The 14,353-nt window shown below is 44.2% G+C and overlaps 1 protein-coding gene across 4 annotated transcripts in view; it reads right to left on the bottom strand.

The window, feature by feature from the left end:
• The window catches only part of nsd2 (nuclear receptor binding SET domain protein 2), a 71,007-nt gene extending 67,519 nt beyond the window's left edge, over positions 1 to 3,488 (bottom strand). Inside the window, exon 1 of one of the 4 annotated variants that reach the window (XM_036962378.1) lies at positions 3,023 to 3,488. The gene's annotated coding sequence lies outside the window, so the exon portion shown is untranslated. Of the gene's footprint in view, positions 1 to 2,379; positions 2,825 to 2,888 lie in introns of those variants that run through there. The other 3 variants (XM_036962377.1, XM_036962380.1, XM_036962379.1) reach the window with 3 other exon arrangements.
• Positions 3,489 to 14,353: the final 10,865 nt, after the last annotated feature.

Raw genomic sequence — 14,353 nt, 5'->3', positions numbered from 1 at the left:
TTGGCAACAAGCTTGATCAACAGGTGAAAACATTCACAACTACAGCTGTTCTAGATTACCCTTCTTCCTGCAGCACGATAGGATTGACATTTTATTAAGAGCACTCCTGAAAAGGCATTCAACTTTGTAAATACAGATCTTTTTTTTTTTTTTTAACTCTAGTACAGTACAAGTGTTTGGAAATATGAATGGATAATTTGACATACAATATTACAAATAAGTATTATTTATACCAGTTAGGGATATTGGAATCGGCCGATATTAGCTAAAAATGCCGACATCGACCCGATGTGCAACACAGATGTCAAAGCTGACGTGCATACCTATATAACACAGCCTTCCTAACATAGCCCAATGTCTGCTGTGTGGATCGAGGAGTCAACAAGTCCAGCAGTCATTTGAAAGAGTAAGAAGTATTTCAGCGCGACAACTCAAAGACGAAATCCATTAACGACAAGATAATGGAATTCATTGCCCTTGACAATCAACCGTTCTGTCGTGGGTGATGTTGGCTTTCGCTGACTGGTCGAGCACTGGTACACACTACGAAGTGCACTATTTTTCCGATGTTGCCCTACCGGAGTTACACAGTAATAGCATCACTGCTATTAGCTTCAAGACAGACATTTGGACCAGGGATAACAGCCCCATGAGCATGCCGAGTCTGACAGCACAGTGGGTCGTCGAGGAAGTCGTACTGAGGAAAGTAGTATTACATGCTCATGAATGTGCTTGTTGTCATACCGCTGATGCCATTTCAATGGCACATGAACACTAGCTAACTCCATTCGAACATTCATCAACTGTGTCTGCAGCAGACGTGATACCCTCTGTCATGGCATTGAAACACCTGCTCAACAAAACTGCCAACAGGCTGTGAACAAGCGAGTCGGTGGCATTCTCTTTACCGTGTCGCCACCATGCTCGATGCTAGGTACAAGGACTGCTACTTCGATGCAGACAAGAAACAGGTTTTACGTGAAATGTTACATACACAGCTGGACAAGATGGAAACGGACACCGTGTCAGTGCGCACCGAGGAAGAGAGGACACAGACAGACATGGCTGGACAAGATGGAAACGGACAGTGACAGTGCACACCGAGGAAGAGACCACGGACAGACATGGCTGGACAAGATGGAAACGGACACAGTGACAGTGCACACCGAGGAAGAGGCCACGGACAGACATGACTGGACAAGAAGGAAACGGACACAGTGACAGTGCACACCGAGGAAGAGGCCACGGACAGACATGACTGGACAAGAAGGAAACGGACACAGTGACAGTGCACACCGAGGAAGAGGACACGGACAGAGCTGAAACTTCACTGCTTGACATGTATGATGAAGTCCTGGTTGAGACTGAACAAATGAACAACGACTTTTTGGTCAGTGTGGTGTGTAACCTTTATTGAACTAGGCAAGTCAGTTAATTAAGAACAAAATCTTATTTACAATAACGCCCTACCCCGGTGTAACAGTATAGCTTCCGTCCCTCTGGGCTCAAATCGGGGACCCACTGCACAGACAACTGTCACCCTTGAAGCATCGTTACACATCGCTCCAGAAAAGCCACGGCAGCCCAAGGGGAACAACTACTTCAAGGTCTCAGAGCGAGTGACGTCACCGATTGAAACGCTATTAGCGCGCACCCTGCTGACTAGCAATTTCACACCGGTTACACTGGCCAATGCTGGAACAATTGCGCGCCGCCCTGTTACAATTTCATGAAACGTCCCAATCACGGCCGAAAGTGATATTTTTAAAACCATATATATATATATATATATATATATTTTCTCACAAATGACTTACTGCATTTTCTTTTTGGCACAATAAAAGTGCCCATTGATTAAAATTCAATATGATTTCAACGAGTTATCCATATTAATGTCATGAAACGTGGCCTTTTATTTTGAAGGTTTCTGCATTACCATACGAAAGGTGACGTCATCGTGTGCGCTGCTGGCAGAATTCTAGTCTGCTGTCGACTTCAGCAAACAACTAACTAAACGATACATCAGTCTGATAAAATTAGAGCTAAACCACATCGTTAACTCACTAAAATGGCTCCACATTCAAATCAGAACAGTTTAGATGAGTAGCTTAACTCGATAACTTGCTGACTAACTACCAAACTTATCAACCAACGCAAACTGATCTGATAAGCGCCTTAGTGGGCGCCCGCACATGATTGAAAATGTAGCAGCTAACGTTAACTAGCAACGAGAAAACGTGTTAAGTTCTCACTAAGCCACAGAACAATGAGGTTAGTTATAATCACATTTGTCTAAGCACTCTGGTTGGCTCGTTTGCTACTGCCATGTCCCAATAATTAATGATCAGTAGAGGCAAGGTCCAGATGGTTATAACTCACTGATTAGCCACGGCTAACTGCCAGCATCATCCACCGAGAAAAGCCGCGGAAACTTGAGAAAGCCCAGCTAGTTAACAGACTTCAACAGTAGTAGTAGTAGGCATTACCAAGCACATCAGACGCCACATTCTCACTCTGGTAAAATATTAGAAATGTTGAGATAGTGACGCGACAACTAAAAACTGGCGTGAGTTACAGCTAGCTAACGTAGCTAGCTATGTAGTTAGGGTCCCTGGCTATTGGCTAAGTCAACTAAACCATGACAGATATAGAATGACAATGTTCTGTTACTTCACATAGCTAGTGAAACGAATCAGAAAACGATCGGAATTAACCGGTGCTCAGTGACAGTAGCTAGTTTCTTAGTTCATGTTAGCGAGATTAGTGATTGACATTCAGCTAACATTAGCTAGCTACGTGCCTATGACATGCTAAATTACAGACACGTTTATTGAAAGATGATCACAGTTGCGTTCTCCTCTCATACGCATAGTAATTGGTTAAATTACCTGCTGAATTTCTCGAATAGTTATCAAATTGGAAAATAGTCAGTTTGAATCATCTTGAAAACGCCGACTCCGTTCAATTTAAAGCTTTGCGGGGAAACTCAGTTCGAGTCCCAATCAGCGCGAAAAATACTCACTTCCGATTGGTTGAGAGCAACTGTAACGCTTCTTCTTCTTCTTCTTCTTCTTCTGCTGCTGCTGTTTCTTCTTCTACAATATCATGGCGGTCCGCAAAACAATCGTTTATGTTCATGTCGCATCCTACTGTGTTGGAATGTACGATCAATCATGATCTGCCATGAAAATAAAATTAAAAACCAAACAAATCCCTAGTTTAAACCACAACCTCCACCCGACCCCATTGAACTTTATCTATATCATGCGGGAACACTCCAGCCTTAGGATTGTTCAGCATGTCAACAACCATTTCAACCGTAACATCTACTACCCCCAATATCTCTTTTGCCGTAGCCACAATGCCCTTCTATCCTGGCATTTCTGCTTTCCACAACCTGAGTCGTATTGATAACCTTACCAATAAAAGCTATGAAGTCAACTTTATTCATTATCAAAGTGTCTTTTGACGTCGCACATTCATGAGCACCAGATTTCTGAACAGGCCTCCAAACCATTCCAAGACCATCAGAAGCACCTGCCCGACTATGTTCCCTCCCACAATTACAACACTTAACCTTCACATTGCTCCTACATTCACCATCATCTTTTCATTCCTTTACACTGAGCAGCAACATGTCCCATTATTTGGCAATGAAAACACTGCAGTGCATATGGGACACATACTCTAACATTGAAACTAAGGAATCCTACCTGTACTTTCCCAGGCATAAGCTTCTCTAACTTCAGCAGCACTGATAGGCTTTCACTACTTTGACCATCTTTCATACTGATCAACATTTAGGCCTTTTCCTCCCTTCACATGTTCTTTAATATCATTGATAGACATAGGTTTTGGGATACCAGTGATTTTTATTTTATTTTAATTTCACCTTTATTTAACCAGGTAGGCTAGTTGAGAACAAGTTCTCATTTGCAACTGCGAGCTAGCCAAGATAAAGCAAAGCAATTTGACACATACAACAACACAGAGTTACACATGGAATAAACAAAACATAGTCAATAATACAGTAGAACAAAAGAAAACAAAAAGTATATATACAGTGAGTGCAAATGAGGTAAGATAAGGGATAAGGGAGGTAAGGCAATGAATAGGCCATGGTGGCAAAGTAATTACAATATAGCAATTAAACACTGGAATGGTAGATGTGCAAGGAGGTGGGACAACATGGTTGGTTAGGGCATATTGAGCAGGGCTAGAGGCTCTACAGTGAAATAAGACAATAATCACTAACCAGGACAGTAATGGATGAGGCATATTGATATTAGAAAGAGGCATCGAAGCCAGGTGAACATATGGGTCCAGTGAGTGGTTGGGCTGGCTGGGGACACGGCGACTCAGACAGTTAGTAGGCCGGGGCTAAACAAGCTAGCAGTTAGCAGCCCGGGGCTGGCAAGCTAGCATTTAGCAGACCGGGGCTGGCAAGCTAGCAGTTAGCAGACCGGGTTAGCAAGCAAGCAGTTAGCAGGAGCTAGCAATTAGCAGACCTGGGCAGGCAAGCTAGTAGTTAGCAGACTGGGGCAGGCAAGCTAGCAGTTAGCAGACCGGGGCTAGCAAGTTAGCCTTTGGGGGACGTCGCGATGGGGGAAAGTCTGTTTTTGCCCCTTCGTGCGGTGATGTCGATAGACCAGTCGTGGAATTAGTAGGGTTCCAAGTAGCTCTAGGTAGCTAGTAGGCCTAGCAGGTTAGCAGAATTGGCCTTCAGCGGGCGTCGCGCCTGAGGGGCCTGTTGGAGTCCTCGGGCAGATTATGTCGGTATTCCAGTCGTAGAGGATCGGCGGGGTTCCGTACCCCGTACCGGAAGTAGAAGGGGTCCAGATATTGTAGCCCAGGAGTGGGCTTCGGTGGTAGCATCGGAGCCCTGGCCGGATTAGCTTCAGGCTAATTAGTGCTTGCTCCGGGATGGAAATGCTAGCCAGGAGTGGTCACCCGGGATTGTGGTTAGCTAGTTGCGAAGATCCAGATGAAAATGTTCAGAGTTTGCGGTAGGAATCTGGGGATATGGAGAGAAATAGGTCAGTGATGACTCCCCTTGATCTAGCATAAGCACCAGGGATATGGCTTTTAATATTTTTTCCATTTTCAGAATCTTCTCTTGCTGAGCCTGGCTAACACAAAAAATTAACAATCTACCATTTCCAATTAACCAAGCTAATTTGACTTCACCTAGCTCTTTCTCTACGACATTCGTTCATCTGATAGTGTCTAAATGAGGTCCTGTGGTCTCATCAAACACCATCACCACTTTCCACTCCAACACATCACTACTCTTGCTTCCTACCTTGACCCTCTTTATGCTTTCTTTACTAGACGCTCCACTGCTTTCAGTATCATGAACTCTCTCCTTCCTATGTCTTTCATCTACAGACCATTCCGGTCCTTGACCCTCATCCTCCCGCTCCATAACATCAGAACTGACACCCGTATTGTTCGCATTCCAGCACAGCTGTTGCTTCACCAACATTTTCTCAATTTCCTCCATTTTGTCCTCACTACTCGCCGCCATTTCCAACTCACTCCTACCGCCTCTGTTCATCTCTCCCGCCGATCCTAACATCAGCTTTTACAATGGTGGTAATGACCAATCGTAAATACTAGTGGTGGTGACTTGGCCATACTCGTATTCGTAATCATATCGGTAAATTGACAGTTGATAGTCGGATCGGATGATACTTGTGATCGGGAAAAATATCTTTCTCCCTGCACCTTGGTAGAGAAAACAGGTTGAAGATAAGGAGCAACAAGGGTGTGTGTTTCTGTGTTCTCAAATTGCAAGGGGCAGACAAGCTGGCTGTAACTCAGTCAGAATGTGCATCGTGCATGTATTTTCACTACCCTCGCCCCGCTTGTTAGAGATTATGCACATTGATAACTTGTGATACTAGCAAACGTCCTCGCCATTTGATTTATCATAGCAGCTAACAGGAAGCAGAAGCAATCTAAATGAACAGATCGAAACATGCGAGAAGTGATCAAGTGAAATTATGAAGTGAAGCGTGTGGATGGAGAAATACAGCTTTGCTCTATCCAATCAGAGCAGCAGGATCAACATCCAGCCCACCCTTCTCTCTTTCAGCTGTTAACTGAAGAGGTTCATCAGGCAATTTTTGCGGGGCTACTATACCTATTTTGCCAATTGTCCTGGACCCTTCAACTACACGGAGCACGGTTAATCCATCACGACTGGTCTGACAACGTAACCGCACGAAGGGGCTACAACTGACTTCTTCCGTGGCAACGTCCCTCTAAGGCCCTTCTGCTAGCCTGCTAGCCCCGCCCCGCACGCTGTCTGAATTGCCGTGTCTCCAGCTCGCCCAGCTACTCACTGGACCCAATAATCACTCGGCTACGCATGCCTCTCCCTAATGTCAATATCAAATCAAATCAAATCAAATGTATTTATATAGCCCTTCTTACATCAGCTGATATCTTAAAGTGCTGTACAGAAACCCAGCCTAAAACCCCAAACAGCAAGCAATGCAGGTGTAGAAGCATGGTGGCTAGGAAAAACTCCCTAGAAAGGCCAGAACCTAGGAAGAAACCTAGAGAGGAACCAGGCTATGAGGGGTGGCCAGTCCTCTTCTGGCTGTGACGGGTGGAGATTATAACAGAACATGGCCAAGATGTTCAAATGCTCATAAATGACAAGCATGATCAAATAATAACAATCACAGTGGTTGTCGAGGGTGTAACAAGTCAGCACCTCAGGAGTAAATGTCAGTTGTCTTTTCATAGCCGATCATTGAGAGTATCTCTGACTCTAGAGAGTTGAAAACAGCAGGTCTGGGACAGGTAGCACGTCTGGTGAACAGGTCAGGGTTCCATAGCCGCAGGCAGAACAGTTGAAACTGGAGCAGCAGCACGGCCAGGTGGACTGGGGACAGCAAAGAGTCATCATGCCAGATAGTCCTGAGGGATGGTCCTAGGGTTCAGGTCCTCCGAGTGAGAGAGAGAAAGAAAGAGAGAAAGAGAGAATTAGAGAGAGCATACTTCAATTTAGACAGGACACCGGATAAGACAGGAGAAATACTACAGATATAACAGACTGACCCTAGCCCCCCGACACATAAACCTCCAGCATAAATACTGGAGGCTGAGACAGGAGGGGTCAGGAGACACTGTGGCACCATCCGATGATCCCCCGGACAGGGCCAAACAGGCAGGATATAACCCCACCCACTTTGCCGAAGCACAGCCCCCACACCACTAGAGGGATATCTCCAACCACCAACTTACCATCCTGAGACAAGGCCGAGTATAGCCCACAAAGATCTCCGCCACGGCACAACCCAAGGGGGGGCACCAACCCAGACAGGAAGACCACGTCAGCGACTCAACCCACTCAAGTGACGCACACCTCCTAGGGACGGTATGGAAGAGCACCAGTAAGCCAGTGACTCAGCCCCTGTAATAGGGTTAGAGGCAGAAAATTCCAGTGGAGAGAGGGGAACCGGCCAGGCAAAGACAGCAAGGGCGGTTAGTTGCTCCAGAGCCTTTCCGTTCACCTTCACACTCCTGGGCCAGACTACACTCAATCATATGACCTACTGAAGAGATGAGTCTTCAGTAAAGACTTAAAGGTTGAGACCGAGTCTGCGTCTCTCACATGGGTAGGCAGACCATTCCATAAAAATGGAGCTGTATCGGAGAAAGCCCTGCCTCCAGCTTTTTGCTTAGAAATTCTAAGGACAATTAGGAGGCCTGCGTCTTGTGACCGTAGTGTACGTGTAGGTATGTATGGTAGGACCAAATCGGAAAGATAGGCAGGAGCAAGCCCATGTAATGCTTTGTAGGTTAACTGAAGTTTATTTAGTGCTTTATATATATTTATGTTTCAATCAAATGTACAGCTGTGTGTCATCCGCATAGCAGTGAAAGTTAACATTATGTTTTCGAATGACATCCCCAAAAGGTAAAATAAATAGTGAAAACAATAGTGGTCCTAAAACCGAACCTTGAGGAACACCAACATTTATAGTTGATTTGTCAGAGGACAAACCATTCACAGAGACAAATTTATATATTTCCAACAAATATGATCTAAACCAGGCCAGAACTTGTCCGTGTAGACCAATTTGGGTTTCCAATCTCTCCAAAAGAATGTGGTGATCGATGGTATCAAAAGCAGCACTAAGGTCTACGAGCACGAGGACAGATGCAGAGCCTTGGTCTGACACCATTAAAAGGTCATTTACTGCCTTCACAAGTGCAGTCTCAGTGCTATGATGGGGTCTAAAACCAGACTGAAGCATTTCGTATACATTGTTTGTCTTCAGGAAGGCAGTGAGTTGCTGCGCAACAGCTTTTTCTAACATTTTTGAAAGGAATGGGAGATTCGATATAGGCCGATAGTTTCTGGGTCAAGGTTTGGCTTTTTCAAGAGAGGCTTTATTACTGCCACTTTTAGTGAGTTTGGTACACATCCGGTGGATAGAGAGCCGTTTATTATGTTCAACATAGGAGGGCCAAGCACAGGAAGCAGTTCTTTCAGTAGTTTAGTTGGAATAGGGTCCAGTATGCAGCTTGAAGGTTTAGAGGCCATGATTATTTTCATCATTGTGTCAAGAGATATAGTACTAAAACACTTGAGTGTCTCCCTTGATCCTAGGTCCTGGCAGAGTTGTGCAGACTCGGGACAACTGAGCTTTGGAGGAATACGCAGATTTAAAGAGGAGTCCGTAATTTGCTTTCTAATGATCATGATCTTTCCCTCAAAGAAGTTCATTAATTTATTACTGCTGAAGTGAAAGCCATCCTCTCTTGGGGAATGCTGCTTTTTAGTTAGCTTTGTGACAAAAATAAATTTCGGATTGTTATTTTTTCCTCAATTAAGTTGGAAAAATAGGATGATGGAGCAGCAGTGAGGGCTCTTCGATACTGCACGGTACTGTCTTTCCAAGCTAGTCGGAAGACTTCCTGTTTGGTGGAGCAGCAGTGAGGGCTCTTCGGTACTGCACGGTACTGTCTTTCCAAGCTAGTCGGAAGACTTCCAGTTTGGTGGAGCAGCAGTAAGGGCTCTTCGATACTGCACGGTACTGTCTTTCCAAGATAGTCGGAAGACTTCCAGTTTGGTGTAGCAGCAGTGAGGGCTCTTCGATACGGTTCTGTCTTTCCAAGATAGTCGGAAGACTTCCAGTTTGGTGTAGCAGCAGTGAGGGCTCTTCGATACTGCACGGTACTGTCTTTCCAAGATAGTCGGAAGACTTCCAGTTTGGTGTAGCAGCAGTGAGGGCTCTTCGATACTGCACGGTACTGTCTTTCCAAGCTAGTCGGAAGACTTCCAGTTTGGTGTAGCAGCAGTGAGGGCTCTTCGATAATGCACGGTACTGTCTTTCCAAGCTAGTCGGAAGACTTCCAGTTTGGTGTGGCGCCATTTCTGTTCCCATTCTCTGGAAGCTTCAGAGCTCTGATATTTTCTGTATACCAGGAGCTAGTTTCTTATGAGAAATGTTTTTAGTTTTTAGGGTTGTGACTGCAACTAGGGTATTGCGCAAGGTTAAATTGAGTTCCTCAGTTAGGTGGTTAACTGATTTTTGTTCTCTGACGTTCTTGGGTAGGCAGAAGTAGTCTGGAAGAGCATCAAGGAATCTTTGGGTTGTCTGAAAATGTATAGCATGACTTTTGATGCTCCTTGGTTGGGGTCTGAGCAGATTATTTGTTGCGATTGCAAACGTAATAAAATGGTGGTCCGATAGTCCAGGGTTATGAGGAAAAACATTAAGATCCACAAAACTTATTCCATGGGACAAAACTAGATCCAGAGTATGACTGTGGCAGTGAGTAGGTCCAGAGACATGTTGGACAAAACCCACTGAGTCGATGATGGCTCCGAAAGCCTTTTGGAGTGGGTCTGTGGACTTTTCCATGTGAATATTAAAGTCACCAAAAATGAGAATATTATCTGCTATGACTACAAGGTCCAATAGGAATTCAGGGAACTCAGTGAGGAAAGCTGTATATGGGCCAGGAGGCCTGTAAACAGTAGCTATAAAAAGTGATTGGGTAGGCTGCATAGATTTCATGACTAGAAGCTCAAATGAAGAAAATGTGGTTTAATTAATTGAACAGGCAGTTAACCCACTGTTCCTAGGCCGTCATTGAAAATAAGAATTTGTTCTTAATAACTGACTTGCCTAGTTAAATAAAAAATACTGTTTAGCCTGTATCTTTATTTAACTAATCAAGTCAGTTAATGTCAGCCTCGGAAACAGTGGGTTGACTGCCTTGTTCAGGGGCAGAACAACAGATGTATACCTTGTCGGCTCAGGGATTTGATCTTGCAACCTTTTGGTTACTAGTCCAACGCTCTAACCACTGGGCTACCCACCGCCCCAGCAACCTACCTTCTGTCTGTACTGGGTCTGAAGTTCAGATGTGTGCAGGTGATTCAGTGATAATTGTGTATGTAAAGAGCAAACAACAAGTTGCACAAGAACTCACTACTGTAATGGTCCAGGTTACAAAGTGGCTCAGTGACTCATGTTTGCATCTCAATGAGAAAAAAACTGTCTGCATGTTCTTCACAAAGAGGACAACTGCTACTGAGCCAGATGTCTATGTGTCAGGGGAGAAGCTCCAGCTGGTATCTGAATCTACTGAGCCAGATGTCTATGTGTCAGGGGAGAAGCTCCAGGTGGTATCTGAATCTACTGAGCCAGATGTCTATGTGTCAGGGGAGAAGCTCCAGCTGGTATCTGAATCTACTGAGCCAGATGTCTATGTGTCAGGGGAGAAGCTCCAGGTGGTATCTGAATCTACTGAGCCAGATGTCTATGTGTCAGGGGAGAAGCTCCAGGTGGTATCTGATGCTACTGAGCCAGATGTCTATGTGTCAGGGGAGAAGCTCCAGGTGGTATCTGATGCTACTGAGCCAGATGTCTATGTGTCAGGGGAGAAGCTCCAGGTGGTATCTGATGCTACTGAGCCAGATGTCTATGTGTCAGGGGAGAAGCTCCAGCTGGTATCTGAATCTACTGAGCCAGATGTCTATGTGTCAGGGGAGAAGCTCCAGGTGGTATCTGAATCTACTGAGCCAGATGTCTATGTGTCAGGGGAGAAGCTCCAGGTGGTATCTGATGCTACTGAGCCAGATGTCTATGTGTCAGGGGAGAAGCTCCAGGTGGTATCTGATGCTACTGAGCCAGATGTCTATGTGTCAGGGGAGAAGCTCCAGGTGGTATCTGATGCTACTGAGCCAGATGTCTATGTGTCAGGGGAGAAGCTCCAGGTGGTATCTGATGCTACTGAGCCAGATGTCTATGTGTCAGGGGAGAAGCTCCACATGGTATCTGAATCTACTGAGCCAGATCTCTATGTGTCAGGGGAGAAGCTCCAGGTGGTATCTGAATCTACTGAGCCAGATGTCTATGTGTCAAGGGAGAAGCTCCAGGTGGTATCTGATGCTACTGAGCCAGATTTCTATGTGTCAGGGGAGAAGCTCCAGGTGGTATCTGATGCTACTGAGCCAGATGTCTATGTGTCAGGGGAGAAGCTCCAGCTGGTATCTGAATCTACTGAGCCAGATGTCTATGTGTCAGGGGAGAAGCTCCAGGTGGTATCTGAATCTACTGAGCCAGATGTCTATGTGTCAGGGGAGAAGCTCCAGGTGGTATCTGATGCTACTGAGCCAGATGTCTATGTGTCAGGGGAGAAGCTCCAGGTGGTATCTGATGCTACTGAGCCAGATGTCTATGTGTCAGGGGAGAAGCTCCAGGTGGTATCTGATGCTACTGAGCCAGATTTCTATGTGTCAGGGGAGAAGCTCCAGGTGGTATCTGATGCTACTGAGCCAGATGTCTATGTCAGGGGAGAAGCTCCAGGTGGTATCTGATGCCACTGAGCCAGATGTCTATGTGTCAGAGGAGAAGCTCCAGGTGGTATCTGATGCTACTGAGCCAGATGTCTATGTGTCAGGGGAGAAGCTCCAGGTGGTATCTGATGCTACTGAGTCATATGTCTATGTGTCAGGGGAGAAGCTCCAGGTGGTATCTGATGCTACTGAGCCAGATGTCTATGTGTCAGGGGAGAAGCTCCAGGTGGTATCTGATGCTACTGAGCCAGATGTCTATGTGTCAGGGGAGAAGCTCCAGGTGGTATCTGAATCTACTGAGCCAGATGTCTTTGTGTCAGGGGAGAAGCTCCAGGTGGTATCTGATTTTAAGTACCTTGGCATCATACTTGATTCCAACTTCTCTTTTAAAAAGCAGGTGAAAAAGGTAACTAAAATAACCAAATTAAACCTAGCTAATTTCTGACTTATACGAAATTATTTGACTAGCAAAACTTTACTTCAAATCTATGATACTCCCCCACTTAACATACTGCTTGACTAGTTGGGCCGAAGCTTGCTGTTAAAACCCATTCATTCTGTCTACAAACAGGCTCTCAAAGTGCTTGATTCGAAGCCCAATAGCCATCATCACTGTTACATCCTCAGAAAGCATGAGCTCCTGAGTTGTAAAAATCTTGTGCAATACACTGACACATGTCTTGTATTCAAGATCCTAAATGGCTTGGCTCCCCCTCCACTCAGTATTTTTGTTAAACCGAAAACCCAAACATATGGCAGCAGATCCACAAGGTCTGCCGTGAGAGGATCCACCCCCTTTTTAAAATGTTCTCCTAAAATGACATACCCAAATCTAACTGCCTGTTGCTCAGGACCTGAAGCAAGGATATGCATATTCTTGGTACCATTTGAAAGGAAACACTTTGTAGTTTGTGGAAAAGTGAATGGAATGTTGGATAATATAACACAATAGATATAGTAAAAGGCAATATAAATAAAAAACCAACCGTTCTTTTGTAAAAAAAAATTGTACCATCTTCTTTGAAATGCAAGAGAAAGGCCATAATGTATTATTCCAGCCCAGGTGTAATTTATATTTTGGCCTCTAGATGGCAGCAGTGTATTTGCTAAGTTTTAGACTGATCCAATGAACCATTGTATTTCTGTTCACAATTTTGTATCAAGACTGTCCAAATGTGACTAATTTGTTTATTAACAACTTTTCATGTTCAAAATTGTGCACTCTCCTCAAGCAATAGCATTGTATTATTTCACTGTAATAGCTACTGTAAATGTGTCAGTGTAGTTAGTTTAACAATAATTTAAGCTTTCTGCCAATATCAGATATGTCTATGTCCTGGGAAATGTTCTTGTTACTTACAACCTTATGCTAATCGCATTAGCCTACATTAGCTCAACCGTCCCATGGAAGGGACACCGATCCCAATGAGGAAAAGCACCTTTAGTCAATCTGCTTTCTCTGTGAGAGCTTTACACTGTCATCAGACACACACAACTGCACCACCTATCACACTTTCACAAAAAACATGAAGACATGGCTAAAGTTCAATCAGATTTGTGAACATAATCTCTAGTTGTGTATTGCTGCTTTCCATGTTGTCTGTAGCTTGTGAGGTGTGGAAACACTTTGTTGATTTTATGGATTTTGTCCTGTTGCTTTTTGTGCTATGTTTCTCTGTCTGCATTCTACATCTTGCTTGTCCTGTGTTGCTCTGCATGTGCTCACTGATTGTCTGTATTGTTATTGTAATTGTTTTTAATAACCTGCCCAGGGACTGCGGTTGAAAATTAGCTGGCTGGTTAAAACCGGCACTTTTTACTGAAATGTTGATTCATGTGCACTATCCCTGTAAAAATAAAAATAAACTCAAACTCAAACTCACAAATATTCTACAATGTAGAAAATAGTTAAAATAAAGAAAAACCCTTGAATGAGTAGGTGGTCTAAAACTTCTGACCGACACTGTATATTCTCATTATTGTTGTTTTATTGTATTACTATTTCCTCTTTTGCAAATGTTTCTTACTTTTTGACTCAGAATTGTTGGGAAAGAGTTGGAAGGTAAACGTTTCACGGTAAAGTCTACACCTGCTGTTTTCGGCGTATGTGACAATAACATTTGATTGATTTTACTCTTATTTTGAAAAAAACAAAACAAATCTGCATTCATGTTGCTACCATTATATCCTGCTGCCAGGAGAACGGCAATCTACTCAAATCGGTCTCCAGGAAGACATAAATCAACGGGAAAATGGCGGAAGTGGATGTTCTGTTTGAATCAGATTTTGTGTGGAGTGGACAAGAGAGTGAGAGGAATTGGATTACAGTGGAGAATGCAGAAGGGAATAAGATAACTAAATTGGTGGTGGAAACTAGTAAATCCAAACTTAGTTCTTAGTCTTTTTTTGGTTGGAATAAGGGTTTTGAATCGATGTTGTTACCAGAGAGATCTGTTTTGAATTCTCTATTAAAATTGTGGTTGTGTTGGGTGAGGTGGCGTCAGTAAGAATAATGAGAAGTGG

This window comes from Oncorhynchus mykiss, chromosome 25, assembly GCF_013265735.2.
Source record: "Oncorhynchus mykiss isolate Arlee chromosome 25, USDA_OmykA_1.1, whole genome shotgun sequence".
Classification (NCBI taxonomy): Eukaryota; Metazoa; Chordata; class Actinopteri; order Salmoniformes; family Salmonidae; genus Oncorhynchus; species Oncorhynchus mykiss.
Note: the sequence above shows the minus strand (reverse complement) of the source record. Positions and strands in the feature narration are given on the sequence as shown.